This window comes from Tachyglossus aculeatus, chromosome 16 (genome assembly GCF_015852505.1).
Source record: "Tachyglossus aculeatus isolate mTacAcu1 chromosome 16, mTacAcu1.pri, whole genome shotgun sequence".
Lineage (NCBI taxonomy): Eukaryota > Metazoa > Chordata > Mammalia > Monotremata > Tachyglossidae > Tachyglossus > Tachyglossus aculeatus.
In genome coordinates, this window is record NC_052081.1 from 22,569,305 (window position 1) to 22,596,124 (window position 26,820).

The window sequence follows — 26,820 nt, forward strand, 5'->3', positions numbered from 1 at the left end:
TATCCAGTTCTTGGGCCAGTGCCTAGTGCGTGAAGGTAGGACTGTGCTTGAATCCCTGGGGCAAGTTTCTAAACGTGTATTGTCGCCCCTCCTAAGTAAAGGTAAACCTATCCTGGTCCTGATTCCGGTCCTGGAGTGGGACCATGAAGAACATGTCTTTCACATCGATGGCTAACATCCATGTTAGGGACAGGACTTCCATCTGGCTGAGAATTTCCTCCATGGAAGGGACAGCAGCATGCAACGGTCCAGTCTGGGTGTTCAGGGACCGATAGTCCACCGACAGTTACCAGGCCCCATACGGCTTCTGTGCCGGCCGCACCAGTGAATTGAATGGCGTGTGTGCCGATGCCACTAACCCCCGGTAAACAAGTCCTTTAGCAGTTTGGTCACAGCAGCGTGAGCCACTGGGGGAATTCGGTACAGGTGGATATTAGTGATGGCAGTAATAGTGCTCTCTCCATCAGTAACACCCTGTTCTCTCCAAATCTGGTCTGTCTCTGTCTTCCCCAAGGTCAAAAGCTAGAGTCAATATCCCATCATTGGAGCTCTGCTGGTTCTGTACAAGGATGTCCATTCTAAGCAAAGAAATCTATCAGATTGCTAGGATCCTTCAGACATCTCCTCCCGGCAATGTCAGGGATACTTGGACCAGGACACATTCCGTAACCTGTCCCAAGACCCCAGATACCGGAATATGTCCTTCTAACCATGAAAGACTTTCGGTATCACGCTCGGTAATCATCAAAATTTGAGACCCCAGGTCCACGATGACGAGAACCCACCTCTTCCCTGCTACCATAATGACCACCCTCGAGGCTGGGTGTGGGGAGTGGCTGTCACAAACCACTGGGGGAGGCTAGTATTTGGACAGAGCTGACGAGGTTAGATTTAGATTAGAGGTTAGGGTTTAGTCTCCTCCTTCTTCTCCGGTGCCCTTCTTCCCCTCCAGTTTCCCCTGGGGCCCTTTTGCCACAACTGTTGGAGGATTAGGGTTGGCAATCCATTTAATAGGTCCTGAGTTTACGAAGGCCCCATCTGTTACTCTCTGAACCATTGGATCTGTCCCACTCAGATTGTCATTCAGAACACTCGCTATTGTTATTCTTCCTAGCAGTCACTCGAGATCCTTCAGGGTGAACCGCCTTTCAGGGAGGTCTTCCCTGTCCTGTCGGGAATTGCCCACCCCCGGTAGGGCCGCATTCTGTTTTCAAACGCCACCTGGAGATCTTTGGCTTCCTCGGACAGAAGCATAGTCACCATAGAGCCCATTCACCAAATCATATAGCGCTATTCTATAAAACTCTTTAACGGGGATTTCTGATACTTCTATTGGAGGTCAGTGAGCTCTCCTCTTTTAAATTGGGTAACCCTCTGTCACCTTTTCTCTTGGACGCTGGGCCAGGCACTGCCCCGGCAGGGGAGGAGCTGTTGTTGGCTCTTCCTTAAGGACTGAGTTCATCTTCGCTAGGCGAGGGGAATGGGAGATAAGGTAAGAGAGAAGATTAAGTTTGCCAGCAAGGTTTAGGTTTAGGGATAGGATAAGTGTTAGGATTAGGTTAGGTTTAGGGTTAGGACTAGGGCTAGGGTTAGAGTTAGAGGTAAGGGTCAGATTAGGGTTAGGGTCTGGGATAGTTTTAGGGTTAGGACAAAGGTTAGGGATGTGCATATAGCTTTAATTCTATTTGTTCTACGACTTTGACACCTGTCTACATGTTTTGTTTTCTTGTCTGTCTCCCCCTTCTAGACTGTGAGCCAGTTGGTGGGTAGGGACAGTCTCTATAAATTGTAAACAGAGTGTACAGTACTCTGCACACGGTAAAGGCCTCAATAAATACGATTGAATGATTCATTTTAGGGTTAGAGTTAGGGATAGGGTTAGAGTTAGGATTAAGGCTAATAGTACTCCGAGGGCTAGGATTAGGGTTAGGGCTAGAGTAGGGGGTAGGGGTACAGTAATGCTTAGGGATACGCCTAGGGATTAAGCTAGGGCTAGGCTACAGCAAGCGTTAGGGTTAGCATAAGGGTTGGGTTAGGATTGGGGAAAGGGCTAGGGTTACTGTTTGGGCTATGGTCAGGTTTAGGATTAAAATTGGGGTTAGAATTAGGGTTAGATATAGAGTAGGGGTTAGACTTTGGGTAGGGGTAGAGTTAGGACTAGGGTTCAGGTTAGGGTTAGGTTAGGGTTAGGGTTCTTCTTGGGACCAGGGTTAGGGTTGGTTTAGGGTGGAGATTAGGCTTAATCTTCATATTATTCTCCTCTACCAGCCCCTCCAGATTCTTGTAGCTGTCAACTACCGCTCCCAGGCCCCACCTTTAACGTTTTTCTTAACGATGTTGACCCCTTTCTCACCTTCCTTCTCTCCTTTTTCATGTCTACTCTGATCCTCGGAGACTTCAACATTCACATAGATGTCCCTGGTGACTCCTCTGCCACCCGCCTTCTATCTCTCCTTGATGCCAACCTCCTGCTCAACCCCACCTCTCCCACTCACCAACTTGGTCACACCCTCAACCGCATCATATCCTACCGCTGTATTATCTCCACCCTCACCAACTCTGAAATCCCTCTCTCTGATAATAACCTTCTCACCTGCCTCCTCACTCACACTCCTCCCTCCGTAAATCTGTATTACTACCCCACAGAGGCCTCCGCTGTCTCGACCCCTTCCATCTTTCTCAGCGCATCACACCCCACCTCACCTCCCTATCATCTCTACCCACTGTTGATGAACCAGGTTACTGCTCTCAACTTCACCCTCTCTACTCAGCTCAACTCGCTTGCTCCCCTTTCCCTTCGCTGCTCTCGCACCACTAACACACACATCCGCCAAGCTAGCCCTTTTCCCCCCTTCAAAGCCCTACTGAGAGCTCACCTCCTCCAGGAGGACTTTGCAGACTGAGCACCCCTTTTCCTCTACTCCTCCTCCCCTCCCCATTGCCCCTACTCCCTCCCTCTGCTCTACCCCTTCTCTGCCTTACAGCACTTGTGTATATTTGTACATATTCATTATTCTATTTATTTTATTAATGATGTATATATATTTATAATTCTACTTTGTTTTGATGCTATTGATGTTACTGTTTTGTTTTCTTGTCTGTCTCCCCCTTCTAGACTGTGAGCCCGTTGTTGGCTAGAGATTGTCTCTATCTGTTGCCGAATAGTACTTTCCAAGTGCTTAGTTCATTGCGTACACAATAAGCACTCAATGAATACAATCGAATGAATGAATGAATGGTATAGGTTTTGGGCTAGGGTTAGGGTTAAGTAAGGGTTAGAGTTAGTTTAGGGTTAGGGTTAGTGGTAGACTTGAGGTTATGCCTAGGGCTAGGGCTAGGGTTATGGTTAAGACGATGCCTAAGGCAATCCTTAGGATTAGTGTTAGAGATAGGGTTAGGGTTAGAGTTATGGCTCGGATTAGGGTAAGGGATAGGGTGAAGGTTAGGACTAGGGCCGGAGTTAGGGTTAGGTTTGGGGTTAGGAATATGTCTCTGGCTAGGGTTAGGTTTATGGTTAGGTAAATTAGGTTCAGGTTAGGGTTAATGCTATGGTTAGGCCTAGGATTAGCATTAGCTTTAGAGTTAGGGTTATGGTTAAGGCTAAGGCTAGTGTTAGAGCTAATGTTGGGGCTAGGTTTACTTTTAGAGTTAGGGTTAGTGGTAGGGGTAGAGCTAGCATATTGGCAGGGTTACTTAAGCCCTAGAAGTAAAGTTGGGATTAGACCTGGGGATAGCATTAGTTTTAAATTTAGGGTTAAGATGGGGTTTAGGATTAGAGCTAGGATTAGTTTCAGGTCTTGGATTATGGTTAGGGCTGTGTCAGTGTTATGTTGAGGGCTATGGTTAGGGTGAGGGCTAGGCCTAGGATAGGGTTAAGGTTTGTATTAGAGTTATGATTAGGGTTAGAATTAAAATGAGGGTTAGGGTTAGGGTTAGAGCTAGAGTTAGAGTTAGGGTTAGCGTTAAGGTGAGGTTTAGGGTTGGGGTTAGGTTCAGGGTTAGGGTTAGGGTTAAGTTGTGTATTATGGCTTGGGCTAGAACTAGGGGTACAAATAGGGTTAGGCTTACAATTAGGGTTAGGATTGTGGTTACCACTAGGGGTACCATTAGTTTTAGGGTTAAATTTAGGTTAAGGGGTAGGGCTGGGGCTAGTCCTAGAGCTAGTGTTATGATTGGAGTTATGACTAAGCCCAGGGCTATGGTGAATATTATGCTTAAGATTAGGTTTAGGAGCAGGGTTAATGTTAGGGTTGAGAGTTAGGGTTAGGGTTATAGTTAGGGCTAGGGCTAGGTTTAGGTTTAGGGCTAGTTCTAGGTCTAGGGTTCAGGATAGGATTTTTATAGGGTTAGAATTAGAGTAACTATTAGGGTTAACTTAAGGTTAGGGCTTGAGTTAGGGTTAGGGTTAGGGTTTGTGTTAAGGTTGGGTTTAAGTTAAGGGTTAGGGATAGGTTTATGTGGTTATGGTTAGGGTTATTCATTCACTCAATCATATTTATTGCATGCTCACTTTGTGCAGAGCACTGTACTAATTGTAGGGTGAGGGTTAAGTTTCAAGCTTGAGTTAGGATTGTGTGAGGGTTACCGCTAGATTTACTGCTAAATCTCGTGCTAATGTTTTGAGTTAGGAAGAGGGCTAGGACTTGGAAAAAGGCTCAGTGATAGGGTTAGGTTTATGGCTAGGTTTAGGGTTCTGGTTTGAGTTTTGACTAGGGTTAGGGTTAAGAGCTAGGGTTGATGGGTAGGATTAGGGATAGGATGAGGATTATCGTTGAGGTTACAGATAGGCATAAGGCCAAATTAAGGGTTAATGCAATGGTTAGGGTTGAGGCAAAGTTTCCAGTTAGGGTTAGTGCCTAGGGTTAGTGCCTAGGGTTAGGATTAGGGTTAGAGTTAGGTTTAGGATTAGGTTTAGGGTTAGGGCCGTACCTAGGTTTAATGATAGGATTAGACATAGTGCTAGGCTTGTGGTTAAGGTTAGGTTTAGAGTTAGGTTAGGGTGAGGCCAAAGGATCTGGTTACAGTTGAGTTTAAGACTAGCGTTAAGGATAGGTTTAGGGTTATGTTTAGATATAGGATTAGGATGAAGGTTTGGTTAAGGGTAAGCGTTAGGATTACAGGCAGGGTTAGCGTTGGGATGAAGTTTAGGGCCAGGGTAGCATCAGGGCAATTTGTTCTGCTCTGCACACAGTAAACGCTCAATAAATATGATTGAATGAATGAATGAACAAGCAACAAGAGTTACAGGTTGAGCACCATTCTTGGGGCTGAAAGCTTCTCCTTTCACAGGCCCCCAGACAGGCAGCCCTGAGGATTTGGGGTTAGTTTTAAGGTTAAGGCTAATGTTAGAGTTAGTTAGTGTTAGGGTGTGGATAAGATGAAATTTAGGTTTAGGGGTTAGGTGTAGTTTGGTGGTAGGTTTAGACCCAAGGGTAAGGTTAGGTTAATTTTTTATCCTGGAAGAGTTACAGTTTGAGATACATACTTGGGGCTGAAAAGTTCCACGGACACAGGGTCCTAGACATATTTCTGGGAGTTACGGGTAGAGTCTAGGTTAGGGTTAAGGTTAGGGCTAGGGCTATGGCTAGGGCTATGGCTAGGGTCAGGTTAATACTTAAAGTGAGTTTTAGAGTTAGCCTTAGGGTTATGGTTAAGGTCAGTGCTTGGTCTAGGGCCAGGGTGAGCCTTAGGATTAGAGTTCGGGTTATTGCTATTGTTAGGGTTGGGGTATCTCAACTTTAGGGCTGTGGTTAGGTTGGGGGTCAGAGAAATTCCTTGCCCTGGAAGAGTTCGAGATTCAGTGACATTCTTGTCGCATCTCCAGACACACTACTGGAGTCCGGAGAGTTAGGGCTAGAGTTAGCAGTAGGTGTAGGTTTAGGGCTAGGGTTAGGTTCATTCAAGTATCTGGTCCTGGTTCCCCTACTTTATCTTTCTGGGCTTGGCACCCCTGGCCTTCTCTTTCATTTCCTGGTCCTTCCACCTTCTCTTTCTGGTCCTGTTTCCGCAACTCTCTCTTTTCGTTCTTCGCTCTCCTGGCCTTCTCTTTCGGGCCTGGCCGTCCTAGCCTGCTCTTTCTGGGCCTGGTTCCCGTGCCATCTCTTTCTTTTCCTGCCCCCCCCCCCCCGCCCCCGGCCTTTGCTTTCTTTTCTTGTCCCACCAGCCTTCGTTTTCTTTTACTGTTCCCTCGATTTTCTCTTTCATTTCCTGTTACCTCCAACGTCTTTTTCTGGGACTGGCCCCCCGGACCTTCCTTTTCTGGTCCTGGCTGCCCTCTCCTTCTCTTTTTTGGGCCTGCCTCCCCCACCCGGCCTTCTCTTTTTTGTCCTGGCCCCCATGGCCTTCTCTTTCTTTTCCTGGCCCACCTGGCCTTCTTTTTCTGGTCCTGGCCCGCTTGGACCTCTGCTTCTGGGCCTGGTGCCCTGGCGATCTCTTTAGGTTCCTGGCTTCCCTGGCCTTCTCTTTCAATTCCTGGCACCCCTGGCCTTTTGTTTCCTTTCCTGGTCCCTCCACCCTCTCTTTCTGGGCCTGGCCCCCTGGCTATTTATTTCTTTTCCTGGCTCCGCTGGCCTTCTCTTTCTTTTCGTGAACCCCCGGCCTTCGTTTTCTAGTCGTGAACCCCTGGCCTTCTCTGTCTGGGCCTGGCCCCCCGACAAACCCTTTCTTTTCCTTTCCTGGCCTCCCTGGCCATCTCTTTCTTTTCCTGACCCTCCTGGCCTTTTCTTTCTTTTCCAGGTTCCCCCAATTTCTCTTTCTGGTCCTGCCCCCCCTGAACTTCTTTCTTTTCCTGGTCTCCCCACCTTCTCTTTCTTTCCTGTCCCCCCACCTTCTCTTTCCTTTCCTGTCCCCCCAGCCTTCTGTTTCCTTTCCTGTTCACCACCTTCTCTTTCTTGTCCTAGACCCCCTGGCCATCTCTTTCGAATCCTGGCCCCCCTCCACTTCTCTTTCTTTCACTGGTCTTCACCACATTCCCTTTAGTTTCCTGACCCTCCTGGCCTTCTCTTTCTTTTCCTGGCCACCCAGGCCATCTCTTTCTGGTCCTGGCCCCCCAGGTCATCTCTTTCTGCTCCTGGGCCCGCTGGCCTTCTGTTTCTGGTCCTGGCCCTCCTGGCATTCTGTTTCTTTTCCTGTTCCCCGCACCTTCTCTTTCTTTTCCTGGTCCCACCAGTTATCTTTTTTTTCCTGCCCCCCCGGCCTTCTCTTTCTTTTTCCGTTGCCCCAACTTTTCTTTCTGGGCCTGGCCTCTAGGCCTTCTTTTTTTTCCTGACCCCTCTGGCCTTCTCTTCCTTTTCGTAGTTCCCACACCTTCTCTGTCTTTTACTGTTCTCTACACTTTCTCTTTCTAAGACTGGTCCCCCTGGCCTTCTCTTTCTGGGTCTGGCACCCCCTGCCATTCCATTCTTTTCCTGGCCCCCCTGCCCTCCTTTTTCTGGTCTTGGCCCCCCAGGCCTTCTGTTTCTTTTCTGCCTCCCCCACACCCCCCGGCCTTCTCTTTCTTTTCTTGGCACCCCTGACCTCCTGTCCTGGTTCTCCCACTTTATCTGTGTTTTCCTGGTCGCTCCACCTTTTCTCTCTTGGCCTGTTCCCACTGGCCTTCTCTTTCGTTTCCTGGTCCCTCTACATTCTCTATCTTGTCCTGGTCCCCCCACTTTCTCTTTCTGGGCCTGGCCCCCTGGCCTTCTCTTTCTGGGCCTGGCCCCCTTGGCCTTCTCTTTCTTTTTCTGGTCCCTCTACCTTCTCTATCTGGTCTTGGCCCCCAGACTTTCTCAATATGTGCCTGCCCCCCACACCTTCTCTTTTTGTTCCTGGACCCCCGGTCTTCTCTTTCTGGCCCTGGTCTCCTGGCCTTCTCTTTATGGGTCTGCCCCCCCGGCCATGTCTTTAATTTCCTGGCCCCGTGGTATTCTCTTTCTTTTCTGAGCCCCCCCCCCCCCACAACCTGTACTTCTCTTTCTAGTCCTGGCCCCTCCACTTTCTCTTTCTGGTCTTGTACCCCTGGTCTTCTCTTTCTTTTCCTGGTCCCTCCACCTTCTTTATCTGATCCTGGTCCCTCCACGTTCTCTTTCTAGGCCTGCCCACCCCTGGCCTTCCATTTCTTTTCCTGGTATTTCCACCTTCTCTTTCTGGTCCTGCTCCCCCAACTGTCTATTTTTGGTCCTGGTCCCCCTGGCCTTCTCTTTCAAGGCCTGGTCCTCCTGGCCTTCTCTTTTTGGGCCTGGTTCCCCCTCCATCTCTTTCTTTTTCTGGCTCCCCTGGCCTTCTCTTTATTTTCTAGCCCTTCCTAGCCTTCTTTTTCTTTTCCTGTTCCCCTGATTTTCTCTTTCTTTTCCTGTTACCCCCAGCTTATTTTACTGGGCCTGGCCCCCGTGGCCTTCTCTTTCTTTTCATGCCCCCCGCCCCCACCCGGGCCTTCTTTTTCTCATCCTGGCCTTCCTAGCTATCTCTTTCTGTTCCTGGCCCCCCTGGCCTTCTCTTACCTTTCCTGGCTACGCTGGCCTTCTGTTTCATTTCCAGGTCCCTCCACCTTCTCTTTCTGGGACTGGTCCACCCTGGCCTTCTCTTTCTTCCTGGCACTCCTGGCCTTCTCTTTCCTTTTCTGGTCCCCCCACCTTCTTTGTCTTTTCCTGTCTCCTTATCTGTCTTTACGTTGCCCCAGGCATTCTCTATCTGTTCCTGTCCTCCCGGCCTTCTCGTTCTGGGCCTGGGCCCCCGGCCTTCTCTTTCTTTTCCTAGTCCCCCCGACCTTCTCTTTCTGATCTTGGACCTCAACCTTTTCTTTCTGGGCAGGGCCTCCCTGGTCATCTCTTTCTGGGGTCTGGCCCCCCTGGCCTTCTCTTTCTGCTACTGGCCCTCCTAGCCTTCCCTTTGTGGTTCTGGTGTACCTGGCCATCACTTTCTGGTCCTGGTCCCCCTGGCCATCTCTTTCTGGTCCTGATCCCTGGCCTTCTCTTTCTTTCCCTGGTCCCTACACCTTCTCTTTCTGGTCCTGCTTCCCCCACTTTGTCTTTCTGGTCCTGGCCCCCCTGGTCTTCTGTTTCTTTTCCTGTTCCCCCCACCTTCTCTTTCTTTTCCTGCCTTCTCTCCCCCACCTCCAGGCCTTCCTTTGCTGGTCCTGACCCCGCCGGCCTTCTCTTTTTGGGCCTGCCCACCCTGGCCATCTCTATTTGCTCCTGACTCACCAGGCCATTTCTTTCTGGTCCTGGCAACCCTGGTCATTCCTTTCTGATTCTGGCCCCCAGGCTATCTCTTTCAGGGCCTGGACTTCTCGTTCTTTTCCTAGTCCCTCTACCTTCTCCTTCTGGTCCTGCCCACCTCCCACAACTTCTCTTTCTCGGCCTGGCCACCCTGGCCCTCTCTTTCTGGAACTGGCCCCTCTGATCATTTCTTTCTGGTTATGGTTCCTGCACTTTCTCTTTCTACTCCTGGCCTCCCTGGACTTCTCTTTCTGTGCCTGGCCCTCCTTACCTTCTCTTTTTTCTCCTGCCGCCCCCCCGGCCTACTCTTACTTTTCCAGGTTGTCCTGGCCTCTTTCTTTTCCAGGACCCCCTGGCCTTCTCTTTCTTTTCTTGGCCTCCATGGTCTTCTTTTTCTGGTATTTTCCCCCTGGCCATCTCTTTCTTTTCCTGGTCCCCCTGGCCTTCTCTTTCTTTACCTGGCTCCCCCGGCCTTCTCTTCCATTTCCTGGTCCCCCTACCTTCTCTGTCTTTTACTGGTCCCTCCACCTTCTTTTCTAGGCCTGGTCCCCTTGCCCTTCCCATTCTGGGCCTGGCCCCCCTGCAATATGTCTTTCCTTTCCTGGCCCCCGTGCCCTTTTTTTCTGATCCTGTCCCTCCTGGCCATCTCTTTCTGGTCCTGGTCCCCCTGGCATTCGTTTTCTTTTCCTGGTCCCCCCACGTTCACTATCTTGTCCTGGTCGCCTCTCTTTCTTTTTCTCATCCTGGACCCCTGGCCTTCTCTTTCTGGGCCTGGTCCCCCTACTTTCTCTTTCTGGTCCGCGTCATCCCCCGGGCCTGGAATGCCCTCCCTCTGCCCATCCACCAAGCTAGCTCTCGTCCTCCCTTCAAGGCCCTACTGAGAGCTCACCTCCTCCAGGAGGCCTTCCCAGACTGAGCCCCTTCCTTCCTCTCCCCCTCGTCCCCCATCCATCCCCCCCATCTTACCTCCTTCTCTTCCCCACAGCACCTGTATATATGTACATATGTTTGTACATATTTATTACTCTATTTATTTTACTTGTACATATCTATTCCATTTATTTTATTTTGTTAGTATGTTTGGTTTTGTTCTCTGTCTCCACCTCTTAGACTGTGAGCCCACTGTTGGGTAGGGACTGTCTCTATATGTTGCCAACTTGTACTTCCCAAGCGCTTAGTACAGTGCTCTGCACAGAGTAAGCGTTCAATAAATACGATTGATTGATTGGTCCCCTCTGCCTCCGGCCTTCTCTTTCGGTTCCTGGTCTACCCATCTTTTCTTTCTTACCCTGGTTCCCCTAGCTTCTCTTTCTCATCCTGGTCCTTTTCTTTCTAGTCCTGGTCCCCTGTCACCCGTCGTCTGGGGATGGGTTAGTTCAGTAATCGGCGCGGTGAGAGAGAGAGAGAGAGAGAGAGAGAGAGAGAGAGAGAGAGAGGAAGAGAATGAGAGAGAGAGAGAATGAGAGACAGAGAGACAGAGAGACAGAGAGAATGAGAGAGAGAGGCCGGGGACGGAAAGCCTGAGTTTTATATAAAATTTATTCCGTGAGGCGAATTGAATTATTTAATTGTTTAGGCATAATGGATTGAACTTCTCTTTTGGAAGAATGTAATCAATTAGTAATATTGGAGCTTCCCTAAGGGAGGAATACAATCATTCGTTACTCCCGCATGGATGAGGTGGCTAGCTCTCACCAATGTGTATTTCCCACTCGGGAATAATCCACGCGCTTTCTCACACGGGAAGAATCCACTTACTTTCCCAGACGGGAGAAATCCACTTATTTTCCTACATGGGAGTAATCCATTGCATTATCCATGCACATGGCGGGCGGTTAGCTCTCACCATGTGCTCTCCCTACATAGGAGGAATCCACTTATGTTCCCCATCCTCAGCGGGCACCTGGCTCCTACCCACGACCGTTCAGCGGGACACTCACCCGTCTCGCGGTCCTTTCCTCAGTGTGTTCGTTCTGGTTGTAGAGCGGGCTTTCTGGCCTTCTGGGCAGAGAAAGACACATGGGTCGCCGCTGTGGCTGCTGCTCCTGCTGCTGTGTGTCTTGGTGCTCTGCCCCCGAAGGTCAGAGGCGACAGGTATTTATCACCTGTGCTCCTAGGCCATTCCAGCTTCCGACCTCAGTTTATCCAATCTCTGCCCACCCGCCCCTCCTCCATACCTAATTTGATTGGCACAGGGACGAGGGACACCTTCTGTATTCCCGCTTGGGCTGTCAATCTAGCAATTTTAGCTGTGGGAGTGGTATCCCACCATCACTCCCGAGTTCCGCCTGCTGGCTCAGGTGGTCACGAGATAGCATTTGACCTTGAGATGACCGGTACCCAAGGGTCACCTTGGGATATCTCCCTACTTTCTCTTTCTGCACCTGGCTCCCCAGCCATCTCTTTCTTCTCCTGGCCCCTCTGGCCTTTTCTTTCTGGTCCTGGCCCCTATGACCTTCTTTATCTAGTCCGACCCTCCAGGCCGTCTTTTTCTAATCCTGTCCCTCAGGAAATCTCTTTATGGTCCTGACTCTTCTGGCCTTCATTTTCTGGTCCTGGCCCCCCTTGCCTTATCTTTCCTTCCCTGTTCCTTCAACCCTGGGACCCTGGTCCCTCTTTCCCTGGTCCCTCAATCTTCCCTATCTGGTGCTGGTTTATCTGGTGTTTATCTTTCTAGTTCTGGCCCCCTGGCCCTCTCTTTTTTTCCTGATCCCTCCACTTTCTCTTTCTGGTCCTGTTCGCTCCACCTGAAGTTTCTGGCCCTGGCCTTCCTGACCTTCTCTTTCTTTCAGTGGTCCCTCCAACTTCTCCTTTGAGTACTGGTCTCCCTATTTCTATTTCTGGGGCTGGCAAGGCTGGTCTTCTCTTTCTATTCCTGGTCCTTCCACCTTCTCTGTATGGTCCTGGTGTTTTTCTCTTTGTGGTCCTGGCCCCCCTCGCCATCTCTTTCTTTTCCTGGTCCCTCCACTTTATCTTTCTTTCCCTGGTCCCTTCACCTTCTCTTGCTGGTACTGGTCCCCCTACTTTCTTTTCTGGGCCTGGCCCCCCGGCCATTTCTTTCTTTTCCTGGCCCCCCTGGCCTTCTCATTCTGGTCCTGGCCTCTTTCGGCTTCTCTTTTTGGCCTGGCCACCCATGCCTTCTTTATCTGATCCTGGTCCCCGTGACCATGCCATTCTGGTCCTGGATCTCCTGGCTTTCTCTCGCTTTTCCTTGTCCCCCAACCGTCTCTTTCTTTTCCTGACGCCGCTGCCCCCCGCCCCGCCACTTTCTCTTCCTGGGCCTGAAAACCTTGCCTTCTCTTTCTGAGCCTGCCATCCCTGGCCTTCTCTTTCTGGGTGTGGCCCCCTTGTCCTTCTCTTTATTTCTGGTCCCTCCACCTTCTCTACCTGGTCCTGGTCCCCGCACTATCTCTTTGTATTCCTGCCCCCCGGCCTTCTCTTTCTTTTCTTGGCCTCCATGGCCGTCTCTTTCTTGTCCTGGCCCTTCTTGCCTTCTCTTTCTGGCCTGGCCCCCCGGCCTTGTCTTTCCGGTCTTGGCCCCACTGGCCATCTCTTTCTTTTCCTGGCCCCCTGACCTTCTATTTCTTGTCCTGGCACCGCTACCATTCTTTTTCTAGTCCTAGTCCCAACACTTTCTCTTTTTGGTCCTGCCCATCCTGGCCTTCTTTTTCTTTTCCTAATCCACCCTCTCTTTCTAACGCTGGTCCCCCATTTTCTCTTTCTGGTCCTGGCCCCCCCACCCTTCTCTTTCTGAGCCTGGCCCCCCTGGACTTCTCTCTCTGGTCCTGGCTCCTCTGGCGTTCTCTTCCTGTTCTTGCCCCCCCGGGCCTTCTCTTTCTGGACCTGGTACACCTGGCCTTATTTTACTGGTCCTGGCTCCCGTGGCCATCCTTTTCTGGGCCTGGACCCCCTGTACTGCTCTATCTGGGACTGGAACACCGGCCATCTCTTTCTTTTCCTGGATAACCTGGCCTTCCGCTTCTTTTCCTGGCCCCCCTTGCCTTTTCTCTCTGGTCCTAAACACCCTGGCCTTCTTTTTCTGATCCTGACCTCCCTGACTTTCTCCTCCTGCTCTTGGCTCCCCGGTCATCCCTTTTTTTTCCTGGTCCCTCCACCTTTCCTATCCGGTCCTCGTACCCACAGGTTCTCTTTCTGAGCCTGGCCCCCGGCCTTCTCTTTCTGGGCCGGGTCCCCCTGGTCTTCTCTTTCTGGTCCTGGCCCACCTGGACTTCTCTTTCTTCTCCTAGTCCCTCCACTTTCTCTTTCTGGTCCTGGTCATCCTACTTTCTCTTTCTGTTCCTGCCCTCCCGGTCTTCTCTTTCTTTTCCTGGTTCTCCTGGCCTTCTCCTTCTTTACCTGGCCCCTCTGGCCTTCTTTTTCTGGTCCTGGCCCCCTTTGCCGTCTTGGGTTTTCCTGATCTCTCCACCTTCCCTATCTGGTACTGGTCCCCACACATTCCCTATCTGGGCCTGGCCCCCTGGCCTTCTCTTTCTGTTCTGGTCCCTCCACCTTCTCTAGCTGGTCCTGGTCCTCCCACTGTCTCTTTCTGGTCCTGGACCCCTTTACTTTCTCTTTCTGGACCTGGCCTCCCTGGCCTTCTCTTTTTCTCCTGGTCTCTCCACCATCTCTTACTTTTCCTGGTCCCTCCACTTTCTCTTTCTTGTTCTGGCCGCTCTGGCCTGGCCCTCTCTGGCCTTCTCTTTCTGATCATGGCCTATCTGGCTATCTCTTTCTGATCATGGTCTGCCTGCCTTTCTTTTTCTGGTCCTGGCACCTCTGGCCTTTTCTTTCTTTTCCTGGTCACTCCACCTTCTCTATCTGGTCCTGGTCTCCTCACTTTTCTTTTGTAGTCCTGGGCCCCTGGCCTTCTCGTTCTTTTCCTTGTCCCACCACCTTCTTTTTCTTTTCCTGGTCCCTCCAACGTCTCTATCTGGTCCTGGACCCGATATTTTCTCTTTCTGGGCCTGGCACCCCTTGAATTCTCGTTCTGGTCCTGGACCCTCTTGCCTTCTCTTTCTGGTCTTGTCCCCCCTGGCCTTCTATTTCTTTTCCTGCTTCCATCACCTTCTCTTTCTTTTCCTTGTTTCTCCACCTTCCCTATCTGTTCCTGGTCCCCCCCACTTTCTCTTTCTTGACCTGGCCCTCCTGGCCTACACTTTCTGGGCCTGGACCCCGGCTTTCTCTTTCTTTTGCTGGTCCCTCCACCTTCTCTATCTGGTCCTGGCCCTCCCATGTTCCCTCTCTTGTCCTGACACCCCTGTCCATCCCTTTCTGGGCCTGTCTGCCCGACCTTCTCTTTCTTTTCCTGATCCCCTGGCCCTCTCTTTTTTCCCTGCCTCCCCGGCCTTCTTTTTCTGTTCCAGGCCCCTCTGGCCTTCTCTTTCTGGCCTAGCCCCCCTGGCCATCTCTTTCTGGTCCTGGTCCTCCTGGCCTTCTTATTCTGGTCCTGACCCCCTGGCCTTCTCTTTCTTTTCCTGTTCCCTCCACCTTGTCAATGTGGTCCTGGTCCTCCCACTTTATTTTTCTGGACCTGGACCCCTGGCCTTCTCTTTCTTATGCTGATCTCCCCACTTTATCTTTCTTTTCCTGGTCCTTCCACCTTCTCTTTCTGGTCCTGGTCACCCCAGTTTCTCTTTCTGTACCTGCCCCCACTCCCGGGCCTTCTCATTCCGGACCTGGCCCCCTGGCCTACTCGTTCTTTACCTGGACCCTCTGGCCTTCTCTTTCTGGCCTAGCCCCCTGGCCATCTCTTTCTGGTCCTGGCCCTCCTGGCCTTCTCTTTCTGCCCTCGTGCACATGACCTTCTTTTTCTGATCCTGCCCCCCCCCACCCCGGCCATCTTTTTCTGGTCCTGGCTCTTCTGTCTATCTCGTTCTAGCATGGCTCTCTTGACTTTCCCTTAATGGGCCTGGACCGCTGGCTGTCTCTATCTTTCTCTGGTCCCTCTACCTTATCTTTCTGTTCTGATCCCCGCACTTTCTCTTTATACTCCTGGCCCCTCTGGCCTTCTCTTTCTGGCCTGGCCATTCTGACCTTCTCTTTCTCGGCCTGGCCCACATGGCTTTCTCTTCCTTTCCCTGATCCCTCCGCCTTCTCTGTCTTGTCCTGGCTCCCCTGCCTTCCCTATCTGGGCCTAGTCCCCCTGTCCTTCTCTTTATTTTCCTGGTCCCACCACCTTCTCCGTCCCGTCCAGGTCCCCCCTCTTTCTCTTTCAGGTCCTGGCACTCTGGCCATGCCTTTCTGGGGATGGTCCCCTGGCCTTCTCTTTCTTTTCCTGGTCCCTCTACCTCCTCTATCTGGTCTTGGCCTCCCCACTTTCTATTTCTGGGCCTGAACCCGTAGCCTTCTCTTTCTGGGGCTGGGCCCCCTGGTCTTCTCTTTCTTTTACTGGTCCATCCACCTTCTCTGTCTTTCACTGGTCCCCCCACTTTCTCCTTCTGGTCCTGGCCCCCTGGCCTTCTCTTTCTTTTCCTGATCCTTCCACCCTTCTCCTTCTGGTCCTGGTCTCCCTACATTCTCTTTCTTTTCCTGCCCCCCAGCCTTCTGTTTGTTGTCCTGGCCTCCTTGGACTTCTGTTTCATTTCATGCCCCCTCCCCCCACCTTCTTTTTCTGGTCCTGGCCTCTGTGGACTTCACTTTCTGAACTGCCCCCCCGGCCTTCTCTCATAGGGCTAGGCCTATGGCTTGTTTTAGGATTCGGTATAGAGATAGTTTTAGGGTTGGAGTTTGGTTTGTGGTAAGGTTTAGTGTTATGGATAGGATTAGCGGTTGGGCTCAGGTAAGGATTAGGGAGACAGTTTGTGTTAGGTCTAGGATTTGGGTTAAAAGTTAGGGTTAGAGCCAGGGTTCGGGTTAGGATTGAAAATGTTGTTATGCTTATTGTTAGAGTAAGGGTTAGGACCAGATCATTGTCTCGAGTTAGAGATAGGGGTAGAATTAGTGCTAAAGTTGGGGTTAGGGCTAAGCTAGAGTTAGGGTAATGGATAGGATTGGGTTTAATGTTAGGGTTGGGGTTAGTGTTAGGGCTTGGGCTAATGGTAGTGTTAGAGCTAATATTAGTTTTATGGTTAGGTTAGCTTAAGTTAAGTTTATGTCTAGGGCTAGGGTTGGTATTAGCAAATTGGCTAGGGCTAGGTTTAGGCAGTGGGTTGGTATTAGGTCTAGGTTTGGTCTTTGGGATAGTGTTTGGGTTAGGGTTAGGGTTAGGAAAGTGATAGTTTTCAGGTTAGTGTTATGATTAATAGTAGTATTTAGTCTAGGCCTAAGATTAGGGTAATGGTTAGGATTAGGGATAGGCCTAAGGCAAACTTTAGAATAAGGTGAAGAAATAGGGATAAGATTGAGGTTGCACTTATGGTGAAGTTTAGTATTATGGTTAGGCTTACAAATTGGGCTAGGGCTAGGGTTAGGGAAAGGGTTAGCATTGGGTCTGGATTTGGGCCTAGTGTTTGTGTTAAGGTTGGGGTTAGAACAAGAGTTAAGGTTAGGGTTAAAATATGTCTGGAGTTATAGATAGGAGTAGAGTTGGCATTAAGGTTGGGGTTAGGGCTGAGCCAGGGTTAGGGTTATGGGTAGCATTGGGGTTAGATTTATGGTTGCAGTTAGTGTTAGGGCTAGTGTTAGTTTTATGTTTAGGATTAGGTTAGGTTAAGGCTATGGTTAGTGCTGGTCCAGGTCTAGGGTTAGTGTTTAGGATAGTGTGAGTAGCAGGCCTGGGGCTAGGGTTATAGTTAGGATTTGAGCTAGGCCTAGGGCTTGTGTTAGGATTATGGATAGAGATAGGGTTATAGGGTTGGGTTTTGCCTTATGGTAAGGTTTAGTGTTGGAGTTAATGTTATTCATTCATTCATTCAATCAAATTTATTGAGCTCTTACTGTGTGCAGAGCACTATACTAAGCCCTTGGAAAGTACAATTCAGCAACAATCCCTACCCAACAACAGGATCACAGTCTAGAAGGGAATTACAAGCAACAAAACAAAACAGGTAGACAGGCATCAATAGCAACAAAATAGATAAATAGAATTATCGATATATGCACATCATTAATCAATTAAATAGAATAATAAATACAAATATACACAAGTGTTTTGGGGTGGGGAAGAGGGTAGAGCAGAGGGAGGGAGTTGGGGTGATGGGGTGGGAAGGAGGAGGAGAGGAAAAGAGGGGCTCAGTCTGGGAAGGCCTCGTGGAGGAGGTGAGCTCTCATAGGGCTTTGAAGGTGGGAGGAGAACTTGTTTGGTGGATGTGAAGAGGGAGGGCATTCCAGGCCAAAGGTAGGATGTGGGCCAGGTGTCGATGGCGGGACAGGCGAAAATGAGGTACAGTGAGGTTAGCAGCAGTCTGGGAAGGTCTAACCCTAGGCCCAAACCTAGACCTAATGCTAACCCTCTCTAGGATTGGGGTTAGGGCTAGGGTTGCGGTTAATATTAGGGCTACCTCTAACAGCAGTGTTAGAGCTAGTGTTAGTTTTATGGTTAAGGTTAAGTTAGGTTATGGTTATGGTTATGGTTAAGGCTGGGCCAGGTTTAGGGTTAGAGTTTGTGATAGTGTGAGGGGTATGTCTGGGGCTAGGGTTATAGTTAGGATTAGGACTAAACCTAGGCTTCTTTTAAGATTAGGAGTAGTGATAGGGTTATAGGGTTGGGGTTTGACTTCTGGTAATTTTAGAGTCAGGGTTTGTGGCAATTGGGCTAGGGTTGGGGTTAGGCAGGGGGTTAGTGTTAGGTATAGATTTGGGCCTTGGGGTAGGGTTTGGGTCAGGGTTAGAGATAGGGGTAGAATTAGTATTAAAGTTGGGGTTAGGGATGAGCTAGGTTAGGGCCATGGATAGGATTGGGGTTAGGGTAAGGGTTAGAGTTAGTGTAAGGGTTGGGGTTAGTGTTAGGGCTAGGGCTAGCAGTAGGGTTAGAGTTAATGTTAGTTCTATGATTACATTAGGTTAAGATTAAAGCTAGGGCTAGGGTTAGTATTAGCAATTGGGCTAGGGCTAGGTTTAGGGAGAGGGTTGACAGGTCTAGGTTTGGGCCTTGGGATAGAATTTGGGTTAGCATTTGGTTTAGAGTTAGGGTTAGTGTTAGGGTTAGGGGATAGGTTTCAGGTTATGATTAGTTACGATTGGTAGTAATATTAAGGCTAGGCCTATGGCTAGGGTAAGGGTCAGCATTAGGGCTAGGCCTAAGGCAAGCTTAAGAATAAGGTGTACAAATAGGTTTAGGGTTGGGTTTTGGCTTATGGTGAGGTTTAGTACTGTGTTTAGGGTTACAAATGGGGCAAGGGCTAGGGTTATAGAGCAGGTTAGTGTTAGGTCTAGGTGTGGGCCTAGAGTTTAGGTTAAGGTTAGGGTTTGAGTCAGGGTTCAGGTTAGAGTTACAAATATGGTTAGGCTGTTGTTAGAGTTAGGGGTAGGGTCAGGCCATTGTCTCGAATTAAAGATAGGGGTAGAGTTAGCGTTAATGTTGGGGTTAGGGCTGAAACTAGGGTTAGTGTTACTGATAGGATTGGGGTTAGGGTTGGGGTTAGTGTTAGGGCTAGGGCTACAAGTCATATTGGAGGTGCTGTAGGTTTGGCTATGGCTATGGCTAGTGTTAGGGTTAGGGTTATGGATAGTTTTAGTGTTAGACCAGGGGCAATGGTTATGGTTAGTGTTAGGGTTAGTCCTAGGACTTGTTTGAGGATTAGGTATAGAGATAGGCTTATGGTGAGGTTCATTGTTATATTAAGAATTAGCAGTTGGGCTAGGGCAAGGGGTAGGGATAGGGTTATGGCTAGGGTTAGTTTTAAGGTTATTATAACGATTAGTAGTAGACATAATGCTAAACCTAAGGTTAGGGTACTTATTAGTGTTAGGGCCACGCCTGGATATTGTTTTAGGATTAGGTGTAGAGAAAGGATTAGGGTTGGGGTTTGGTTTATGGTAAGGATTGGTATTATGGTTAGCATTAGGAGTTGGGTTAGGGCTAGAGAGAGGTTTAGCTGTAGGTCTAGGTTTGGGCCTAGGGTTAGGGTTAAGCTTAGGGTTAGAGTTAGGGTTAGGGTAAAGGTTAAGGTTAAGTATTCGGTTAGGTTTATTATTAGCTAGGTCTAGGACCAGGGCAATCACTCTCGGCCTTAGTCCCCTCTGCCTCCCGGCTCAGGTACCCCTCTACCTCCCGGCCCTGGTTCCCGTCTGGCTCCCTGCCTTGGTCCCCCTCAAAGTCCTGGCCCAGACCGGCCTCTGCCTCTATGACCTGGTCACGCCCCGTCTCTCGGTCCTGGTTCCCCTCGGCTTCTCAGCCATAGTCCCATTGTCTCCCGGCCTTGGTACCCCTCTGACTGCCAGCCCTGGTCCCCCTCTTTCTCTCGGTCCTGGCCGCTCTCTGACTCCCTGAACTTGTCACACTGCTTCTCGGCCCTGGTCCCCCTTTGCCTCCCCGACCTGGTTCCCCGTCTACCGGCCCGGGTACCCCTCTGCCTCCTGGCCCTGATCCCCCGCTGCCTCCAGGCCCTGGGCCCCCTCGGCATCCCTGCCCTGGTCCCCAAGGCCTCTCAGCTCTGGTCCCCCTCTGGCTCCGGCCAAGGTACCACACCGCCTCCTGGAAGAAATCCCCTTCAGCTTCCATGCCCTGGCCCCCATCTACCAGCCCAGGTACCCCTTGGCCTCCCGGCTCTGGTCCCCCTGTATCCCTTCCCAGGAACCCCTCTGTCCCCTGGCCCTGGTACCCCTCGGCCTCCTGACCCCGGTCCCCCTCTGCAGCCTGCCCTGGTCCTGTGCCTCCCGACTCTGGTCTCCTTCTACTTCCAGGCCCCTGGGTCTCTCTCCGTGCCAGCCCTGGATCCCCCCGCCTCTACCTCCCGGCTCTGGTCCCCTTCTGCCTCGCAGCCCTAGTCAGCCTGTCTCCTGGCCCAGGGACCCTGCTGCCTCCTGGCCCTAGTCCCCCTCTGCTGCCATGCCCTGGTCACCCTATGCCTCCCGGCCCTGGTCCCTGTGTGACTCCCCGCCCTGGTCTCCATCTACCTCTCCGGCCTTGGGTCTCTCTCCGTTCCGGCCCTGGTCTCCGTCGCCTGGCCCAGGTACCCCTCTGCCTCCTGGACCGGATTCCCCTCTATCTCCCCACCTTGTTCCCCCTCTGCCTTCCGGGTCCAGTCCCCCAATGCCATCATGCCCCTGCCCTCCACCAGCCCGGGCCTCTCGGCCCTGGTGCCTCTCTGCTTCCAGGCCCAGGTACCCCTATGCCCCTCTACCTCCCTGCCCTGGTTCCCCAGTCTACTGGCCCAGGTACCCATCTGCCTCCTGGCCCTGGTCCCGCTCTGCCGCCCGGCCCTGGTCCCTCTGTGCCTCCTGGCCCTGGTATCGTTCTACCTCCAGGCCCTTAGGTCTCTCTCCGTCCCAGCCCTGGGTCCCCTCTACCGCCCGGCCCTCATCACTTCGTCCCCCGGACCAGGCACCATTCTTCCTCCTGGTCCTTGTCCCCCTCTCTCCCGGCCCAGGTACCCATTTGCCTCCTGACCCTGGTCCCCCTCTCCACCGGCGCAAGTACCCCTCAGCTTCCGGGCCCTGGTCCTTGCCTGCCACGGTCCATCTCTGCCTCTCAGCCCTGGTCGCCTTCTACCTCCAAGTCTTGGGTCTCTCTCCGACAAGGCCCTGGGTCCTCTCTACCTCCCATCCCAGGTCCCCCTGTCTCCTGGCCCAGGTAACCCTCTACGTCTTGGCCGTGATGCCCCCTGCCGTCCCCCTCTGCCTCCCTGCCCTGGTCCCCAGCCTGCCTCTTGGCCTTTGTCCTCCTCTTGCCCTTTGGCCCTGGTATTCCTGTCTCTCAGCCTAGGTACCCATCCGCTTCCTGGCACTGGTCCCCCTCTGCCTCTAGACCCCGGTCCCCTTCTGCCTCCCGGATCTGGCCCCTTTATGTATCCAGGCAATGGTCTCCTTTTATGTCAGGGGTTCGAATCCCTCTCCACCGCTTGTCACCTGTGTGACCTTGGGCAAGTCACTTCACTTCTCTGGGCCTCAGTTACCTCCTCTGTAAAATGGGGATTAAGACCGTGAGCCCCACGTGGGACAAACTGATCACCTTGTAAATTCCCCAGCGCTTAGTACAATGCTTTGCACATAGTAAGCGCTTAATAAATGCCATCATTATTCTTATTATTACAACTTGGCAACATAGTAGCCTTCGTACATAGTGAGCGCTGGAGCGGTCTGACTAAGCATGCGCCGCGCTCTCCCGGACGGGCCCACTTTCCCGCCACCCCCGGACCGGGCTCCGACTGCGCATGCGTTACGCTCTCCAGGGCGGGGGCTCCCTTCTCCCCTGGCCCGGGCTCCGACAGCACATGCGCCACGCGGTCCCGGGCAGGACCCCTTTCCCTTCCCTCCCGGGCTCTGACCGCGCATGCGCTACGCTCTCCAGGGCGGTGGTCCCTTCTCCCAGGGCCCGGGCTCCGACCGCGCATGCGCCGCGCTCTCCGGGGCGGGGGCCGCCCTTCCCTCCCCAGGCTCCGAAGGCGCATGCGCCCCGCTTCTCCACCCCGACCGGCTCCGCACGCGCATGCGCAGATCTCCGTCCCTTCTCCCCCCTCTCCCCCGGGCTTCGACTGCGCATGCGTCGCGCTCTCTAGGGCTGAAGATATACCTTTGGGGACTATATCGTTCGTTCATTCATTCATTCATTCAATCGTATTATATATTGAGCGCTTTCGCTGCGTAGAGCACTGTGCTAAGCGCTTGGGAATGGGATAGTATGTCGTATATTACATTATAGTGTAGTACAGTCTAAAGAAGCAGTGTTGTTCAGTGGGAAGAGACCGGGCTTTGGAGTCAGAGGTCAGGCGTTCAAATCCCGACTCCACCGCTTGTCAGCTGTGTGACCTTGGGCAAGTCACTTCACTTCTCTGGGCCTCAGTCCCATCTGTAAAATGAGGATGAAGACTGTGAGCCCCGCGGGGGCAGCCTGATCATCTTGTAACCCCCCAGCGTTTAGAACAGTGCTTTGCACATAGTAAGCGCTTAATAAACTCCATTATTATTATTATTATTATTATTATTATTATTATTACCTCCAGGCCATGGTCCTAGCCTGCGTCCTGGACTTGGGTTTCCTCAACCTCCCGGCACTGGTCCCCCTGTCTTCCGGCCCCGGTACCACTTTGCCTCTCGGTCTAGGTCCCCCTATTCCCCTGGCCCTGGTCCCCATTTCCCGGCCCAGGTACTCCTCTGCTTCCCTGCCCTGGTCCCCGTGTCACCCAGCCCTGATAACCCTCTGCCATCCAGCCCCGGGACCCCTCTGCCTCCCTGCCCGGGTCCCCCTGTCTCCCGGCCCAGGTACCCCTGTGTCCTGGACCTGTTGCCCCTCTGCTTCCCTGCCTTGGTACTGCCGTCTGCCTCCAGGCCCTGGTTCCCCTCTGCCTCCTTGTCCTGATCCCCCACCGCCTCTCAGCCTTAATCCCCCTCTGCCTCCCGGCCCAAGTACCCCTCTACCTCCCGGCCCTAATCCCCGTCTGGCTCCCTGCCTTGGTCCCCCTCAAAGTCCTGGCCCAGGCCGGCTTCTGCCTCTATGATCTGGTCACGCCCCATTTCTCGGCCCTGGTTCCCCTCGGATTCTCGGCCATAGTCCCACTGTCTCCCGGCCCAGGTACCCCTCTGACTGCCAGCACTGGTCGCACTGTCTACCAGCCCCGGTCCCCCTCTTTCTCCCGGTCCTGGCCGCTCTCTGCCTCCCTGAACGTGTCACAAGGCTTCTCGGCCCTGGTCCCCCTTTGCCTTCCGGCCCTGGTTCCCCTCTGGTTCCCGGCCCTGGACCCCGTCTACCGGCCCGGGTACCCCTCTGCCTCCTGGCCCTGATCCCCCACTACCTCCAGGACCTCGGCCCCCTCTGCCTCCCTGCCCTGCTCCCCAAGGCCTCTCTGCTCTGATCCCCCTCTGCCTCCGGCCAAGGTACCGCACCGCCTCCTGGAAGAAGTCCCCTTCAGCTTCCATGCACTGGCCCCCATCTACCAGCCCAGTTACCCCTTGGCCTCCCGGCTCTGGTCCCCCTGTATCCCTTCCCAGGAACCCCTCTGTCCCCTGGCCCTGGTCCTCCTCGGCCTCCTGACCCTGGTCCCCCTCTGCAGCCTGCCCTGGTCCTGTGCCTCCCGGCTCAGGTCTCCTTCTATCTCCAGGCCCTTGGGTCTCTCTCCGTGCCAGCCCTGGGTCCCTCCCCTCCATCTCCCGGCTCTGATCCCCTTCTGGCTCTCAGGCCTGGTCAGCCTGTCTCCTGGCCCAGGGACCCCGCTGCCTCTTGGCCCTGGTCCCCCTATGCCTCCCGGCCCTGGTCCCTGTGTGACTCCCCGCCCTGTTCTCCTTCTACCTATTTGGCCTTGGGTCTCTCTCCGTTCCGGCCCTGGTCTCCGTCGCCTGGCCCAGGTACCCCTCTGCCTCCTCTGCTCCGTCCCTTCTCCCCCCCTCTCACCCGGGCTTCGACTGCGCATGCGTCACACTCTCTAGGCCTGAAGATATAGCTTTGGGGACTATATCGTTCGTTCATTCATTCATTCAATTGTGGCAAGTGACCGTGAAGAGCTGCGAGAACGCCCACTGCTAGCCGAGGCCAGGAGCTGCAGGAATGTCCCCGGCTACAGCCGTTCCCCTACCTCAGATCATTTAAGGTGACGGGAGTGATCGGTAAGAGTGGTGAGGGCGTCCTCTGCCGGCCGAGCTCGCGAGCTTTAGGAGAATCTCCGACCCCAACCACTTCCCAAGCACCAGTTGAATGGGTGGACCGGGAGGAGCCGCGAGGCCGCCAGGCCTGGCCGATCTCGTGAGCTTCAGGAGAAAACCCGATCTCAGAGAATCCCTAAGCACCAGGTGATTTCGAGGGCGGTAGTAGCTGAGGGGTCTTCTTCAGCTGATCGAGTCCGAGAGCTGCAGGGAATTCCAAGGCCCCAGGCAATCCCTACACTCCAATGATTTGGGGGCGACGGGAGATACTGCGAGGGCGCCATCTGCTGTCCGGGCCTGTGAGCAGCAGGGAAATCCCTTGCCTCAAGAAATATGCGCCCCACTGAATTTCGGAGTGAAGGTAAGACCTGTCAGAGAGTCCTCTGCTGTCCGAACTAGCGAGCTGCCTGTGATTCCCAGACCCCAACCAACCCAAAAGTACCGGGCTACTGAGGGAAATGGAGGAGCAGCGAGGGCGCCCCCTGCTGGCCGACCTTTCTTGCTGCAGGGGCTTCCCGGATCCTAAACAATCCCCAGGCACCAGGGGAGAAAGGGAGGAGCTTTTTGTCCGTCCCCTGCTGGCCGCCATTGCGAGCTTCAGGAAAATCTCTTACCTCAGCAGATCAACAAGCACCGGTTGATTTAGAGGGTTCGGTAGAAGATGAGAGGGCGCCCTCTGCTGACCGAGTCTAAGAGTTGCAGGGGAATACGCTGTCCCAGCCAATCTCCTCACTACAACAATTTTCGGGTTACGGGACTAACAGAGAGGACACCATCTGCTGGCCGGGTCCGCGAGCTGCAGAGCTGCAAAGAAATCCCTTGCCCCAAACAATCCGCGCCCCGTCTGAATGGGGGGTGGTACGGGAGGTGATTCAAGGGCGTCGTATTTTGACCGAACCCAGGAGCTTCAGGAGAATCATGGAACCCAGGATATCCCCAAGAACCAGTTGATAGGGGAGGAAAGGGAGGAGATGCGAGGCGCCCTCTACTGGACCACAAAGAGTACTGCAAGTCGGGCCACGTTCCCAGCCTATCACCGCGCTGCCCTGAATGGCGTGTGGGCCGTGAAGAGCTGCGACGGCGCCCTCTGCTGGCCAAGCCAAGCCGAGGGGCTGCAGAAATGTCCCCGGCTGCAGCCGTTCCCCAGGCTCCGCTCATTGAAGGAGAAGGGGGGAATCGGGAAGAGCAGTGCGAAAGTCCTCTGCCGGACGATCTCGCGAGCTGCAGGAGAATCCCCGACCCCATCCACTTCCCAAGCACAAGTTGATTGGGTGGACCGAGAGGACCTGCGAGGGCGCCCTCCTGGCCGACGTCGCGAGCTTCAAGAGAAGGCCTGAACTCAGAGAATCCCCAAGCAGGTGATTTGGAGGGCTGGAGTAGCTGAGAGGTTGTCTTCAGCTGATCAAGTCCGAGAGCTGCAGGGGAATCCAAGGCTCCAGCCAATCCCTGCACTCCAACAATTTGGGGTCGACGGGAGAAACTGCGAGGGCGCCATCTGCTGTCCGGGCCCGTGAGTTCAGGGAAATCCCTTGACCCAACAAATATGCGCCCCACTGAATTTGGGGGTGAAGGGAAGACCTGCCAGGGAGTCCTCTGCTGGTCGAGGTAGCCAGCTGCCGGTGAAACCCGGACCCCAGCCAAACCAAAAACACCGGGCTATTGTGGGGAAATGGTGGAGCAGCGAGGACGCCCCCTGCTGGCCGACCCCTCGGCTGCAGGGGCTTCCCCGACACCAGCTACTCCACAAGCACCAGTAGCTTGGGGAGAAAGGGAGGTCTTTTTGTGCTTCCCCTGCTGGCTGACCTCGCGAACCTCAGGAAAATCTCTGCCCTCAGCCGATCCCCAAGCACCGGTTGATTTGGTCGGTTCGGAGGAAGCTGAGAGGGGGTCCTCTGTTGACCGAGTCTAACAGTTGCAGGGGAATACCCTGTCCAAGCCAATCCCGGCACTACACCAATTTTCGGGGGAAGGGAGTAACAGAGAGGGGGCCATCTGCTGGCCGGGTCCACGAGCTGCAGAGAAATCCCTTACCCCAAGCAATCCGCGCCCCGTCTGAATGGGGGGTGGTCCGGGAGGTGATTCAAAGGCGCCGTTTTCTGACTGAGGCCAGGATCTTCAGGAGAATCCCGGACCCCAGGAAATCCCCAAGCACCAGTTGACTGGGGGGGGGGGGGAAAGGGAGGAGCTGCGAGGTGCCCTCGTCTGGCCCACAAAGAGCACTGCAAGTCGGGCCACATCCCCAGCCAATTCCCGTCCTGCATTGAATGGCGTGTGAGCCGTGAAGAGCTGAGAAGACGCCCTCTGCTGGCAGAGCCCAGGAGCTGCAGGAATGTTCCCGGAAGCAGCCGTTCCCCAGTCTCCACTCATTTAATGAGAGGGGGGTAATCGGGAAGTGGTGTGAGGTCGTCCTCTGCAGGCCGAGCTCACGAGCTGCGGGAGAATCCCCGACCCCAACCACTTCCCAAGCACCAGTTGATTGGGTGGACCGGGAGGAGCGGCGAGGGCGCCCCTCCTGGCCGACCTCGCGAGCTTCAGGAGGAAACCTGAACTCAGAGAATCCCTAAGCCGGTGATTTGGAGGGCGGGAGTAGCTGAGAGGTCGTCTTCAGCTGATCGAGTCCGAGAGCTGCAGGGAAATCCAAGGCCCCAGCCAATCCCTGTACTCCAATGATTTGGGGGCGACCGGAGAAACTGCGAGGGCGCCATCTGCTGTCCGGGCCCGTGAGTTTAGGGAAATCCCCTGTTCCAGCAAATAAGCGCCCCATTGAATTTGGAGGTAAAGGGAAGACCTGCCAGGGAGTCCTCTGCTGGCCGAGCAGCAAGCGAGCTGCCGGTGAATCCCGGACCCCACCCCACCCAAAAGCCCCGGGCATTTGGGGGGAAATGGAGGAGCAGCGAAGGTGCCCCCGCTGGCCGACCTCTTGTCCTGCAGGGGCTTCCCTGAACCCAACCAC